At 44.4% G+C, this 3,857-nt stretch overlaps 1 long non-coding RNA gene across 1 annotated transcript; it reads right to left on the reverse strand.

Annotated features, from left to right (window-relative positions):
• Positions 1–22: 22 nt before the first annotated feature.
• Positions 23–3,403, reverse strand: LOC309532207. The gene is made up of 2 exons (XR_014219651.1): positions 1,316–3,403; positions 23–1,269 (listed from the first exon to the last, which is right to left on the reverse strand). It is a non-coding gene; the product is annotated as an uncharacterized lncRNA (long non-coding RNA).
• Positions 3,404–3,857: the final 454 nt, after the last annotated feature.

Consider the following 3,857-nt stretch of genomic DNA (forward strand, 5'->3'; position numbering starts at 1 on the left):
ATGCCACCCCACTGGCCATAACACAGTTAGGAAGACCAGCTCTACATTCAAGTGTTCCAAAACACTAAATCTGCATCCTGAAAGCAACCTGACATGTCACAGTTACTGAAAGACTGGCACCTTGAGACTAAGCACAATTGGAAAGAATTTTTGAAATATACACTGATATCAGTCCCTACTTGTTGGAATGCAGGTTTTGTGCATGTATTAGAATCCTGCCCTCCATGGTAGAACACCTGCTTCACACCTAGGAGGCTCCATGTTCTGCCTATAGTATCTCCAGGTGGGATCAGGAAAGAGCCCATTGTGAAGCCCTGGAGAACATCTGCCAGTCAGTGCAGAGCAGTGGTGGGGAAGTGGATGTGATCAGGAGGCTTGGGCCTTATCTTCCCCATCTGTCAATCACCTGACGTCACAATCATGTGAGGTGATTGTCATGTAATATTCTCAAGACTGAAATGGTGTGAATAGTTTTCCTTTACATGTACAGTGGTACCTCGGGTTAAGAACGTAATTCGTTCTGGAGGTCCGTTCTTAACCTGAAACTGTTCTTAACCTGAAGCACCACTTTAGCTAATGGGGCCTCCCGCTGCCACTGCGCCACCAGAGTACGATTTCTGTTTTCATCCTGAAGCAAAGTTCTTAACCCGAGGTACTATTTCTGGGTTAGCGGAGTCTGTAACCTGAAGCATCTGTAACCCAAGGTACCACTTTATGAGCTTTACAATGCGTTTTCCTGAAACATTTTTTGATGTGTCTAGATCCAGCCATGGAATAGGAGGAGAGGTCTTGTTGTGAATTAGTAACTGTTAATAAACATGAAGTAGGAAGTAGAAATAAATGGACAGTTATCCCAATGGAGGGAGATAGATAGTGGTTCCCCTGACTCCAGGTTTGATATTGACCCAGTGTATCGCAGCTGTGAAAAAGGTGAATTCCATATTAGGGATCATTAGGAAAGGGGTGAAGATAAAACTGCCAGTATCATAATGGCATCCTGATCAAGAGAAGATATTGAGGTGCTAGACCAGTGTTTGGAGGCAGTAACAGGATGCCACAAGATGGAGCTGCGGCCCTTATGAGTGATACTTTGTAACTCGTTTATTACATCTTAAGCTGGGAGATGCTGTTCTTGCAACATAAACAGAACATGAAAGAAACCATCCCTCCATTTAAGTACTATATCTTAAAACAAGATTCCCAATATCTAGACTGCCCTGCAACGTCGCTTCCTTTGCAGCAGCAATTTTGTTTGCTTGAGGAAAAGACCTTGTGGGTTCCTGTGTGAAGATGCAAAAACATACAAATACTAGACCTAGTAGCTGCCTCCAGTACTGCAAGTGTTTTTATAGGAAGTATTTTAAAAAGCAAGTTTGAGGCCTTCGGACTCATTCAGGCCTGCCAGTGTAGTGTAATCCTTTAGGGCACACCTGATCAGGAACGTAGCAAGGGGGGGCAGGTCACCCCGGGTGTCCCCACTGAGGGGGGTGACAAAATGGCGTGTGGCATTCACTGCGGGGCCAGCAGTGCGCCCGAGCCACGTGCCTCTCCTGGGAGTGACGTGGTGGCTTGAGCGCCTGCAGGTTCAGCGCTGCCCCCAACAGTCCGCCCGTTGCCTCCTCCTCAGCTGTAGGGGGGCTGAGTGGGAGGAGGCAGGCAGACTCCTCGGAGGCCCCGTGGAGCATCCTGCCCCAGCTTGCCCCGCTGAGTGACTGCTGAGGCATACGAAGCCTATGAAGAGTCATTTGAAAAACACTGAGGTGGCATGGTTCCCTATCTCCCCAGGCAGAACTTTAATGTGTGGCAGCTCATTCACAAGTTGAGAGCTCCTCAATTAGATGTTGGGGGCTCCTACTCCTTTTAACTTTTTAAACTTTTAAACTTTTTAATCTTTTAACCCTCTTCTTATCAAAAGTTTGGCAACCTGGGGTTTTATATCAGAGAACTTGTGGTGTTGGCGCTGTAAATTAGATCTAACGAAGTCGAACAGCTGAACAGCCACCGCCCAGCCTATTTCAAGGACGCGTAACTCTAAACAATTTAATTAATCTTCTGAACTTTCCCCGAACTGACTCTGACTCAGGCTTTGACCCGGCATTTTAAATGAACTAAGGGAGGTGAAGCTGTGTTGCAGGAGTGTTCCGCTTGTGCTTGCCTCTGCCCTCTTGGCTTGTGGGTGGGTCCAACTGTGCTGTGTGCCTGCTCTGTCCTCCCAGCTGTGGATCCAGCTGCCCTGCATGCCAGCGGTGCTCCTGGACTGAAACAGACTGGTTGGTCAAGATATATTACTCTGCAGATGACTTAGTTGAAAGGCACCTAGGGAATCCAGAGAGGAGGGTTCCACCCTCAAGACTCCAGAGACTCTTAAGCCACAGGGCTGGCAGCTGGTTGCAGCAGAGGAGAGGTATCATCCTGTGGCCCCGAGAACACCAGCTGTGGGGGAAACCAGAGGACTCCTGATGCCAAGAGGAACACTTTCTCTGCCACTACAAGTGCTAGCGCAACAGCAAGAGGGGGCCCCCCTGAGACCATCGGGCATGGCATTGTCATCGAACAGGGCATTTACTGAGCCTGCCCCGCCTTCCTCTGCCCCTCCCCTGATGTCGCCTGGTTGTTCAGGTTGACACATTCAGAGATCATTCGAGCAGACTCGAGCTGGTGCGTGATGCTACAAGAACTTCGTCTGTTACAAGAACTTTTTTTCTTTCCTTTCCCCCCCTCCCACCTTCCTTTGCCATTTGTTTTAGTTTTTTATAGTTTGTTGTTTCATGATAATATTTAAGTTCCTTGCTTACTGTTAGGTGTTTGATTGTTGCTCTTTTGCTATTTATGTGTTTTTTCTTCCCTTAATGAATAATTCCCTTAAAGAATATCTGTGCTCACTTCTTCTTATGCATTTTTTGGGATAAGAAAAATTGTAACTTAGAGAGATTTCCCTGACAGACCTTTTGTTAGACTTTGACAAACAAAATAGCGTGTGACACAATAAAAATACAGCCCCTGAGAGCAGAGAGAGAGCAAAAAAGTGGAAGCAGAGATGCTGTATTACTGGATTACAACAAGAAGAATGAAGAAACAAATGGAAGCTTAACATCTCACACAGAAATTTACAGGACATAAACTCCTCTTGCCGAAATAAAATTTATTAAATATGCAATTACGAATGAAAGTTATGAAATCAGTGGCTGTTAAATAAAGGATTGAGACCAGAACTCTTGTAATTGGACTAATCAAGATTATGGAAGCAGAAAGAAAGAAGAACTTTTTACCCTGAAGTCCAGCACACAGGACGTCACCCAAAATTGTTTAATTCTGTATTTGAATAATTGACTTTTTAAATTGTATTGTAATTTGGAATTGTGATAATGTGGCTCTTATTGGATTATTGTAATTAAAAATTAATAAAAAAACATTATACACACACACTAAAAATGGACACAATTTTATTGATTTACAACTATAGGTGGACTTTGGCTCAGCCATTTTGTGTAGAATTGTGCCTCAGAAGTTGAACAGAATCCATTACGGAAGTCCGTTTGACTTCCGAAACATTTGACTTCCAAAGCACGGCTTCTGATTGGCTGCAGGAAGCCACAGAAGCCCTGTCAGGTATTCAGCTTCCGAAATAACATTCAAAAACTGGAACACTCACTTCCGGTTTTCAATCATTTGGGAGCCAAAAAGTTCTGCCTTGGAAGAACATCAAATGAAACTCAGTGGAAATTATATGAGAGGATTATCCTGGAAGTTAAGCAAGACCAAACCAATCATATCAATTAGATATGACTTGCCATTCCAAGTAGGTGGTGTTTGCTCTTGACAAATAATGTCAACCTATTTAAAGTCATGTTGTCTGT

This window comes from Podarcis vaucheri (assembly GCF_965113315.1).
Source record: "Podarcis vaucheri genome assembly, chromosome: 5".
Classification (NCBI taxonomy): Eukaryota; Metazoa; Chordata; class Lepidosauria; order Squamata; family Lacertidae; genus Podarcis; species Podarcis vaucheri.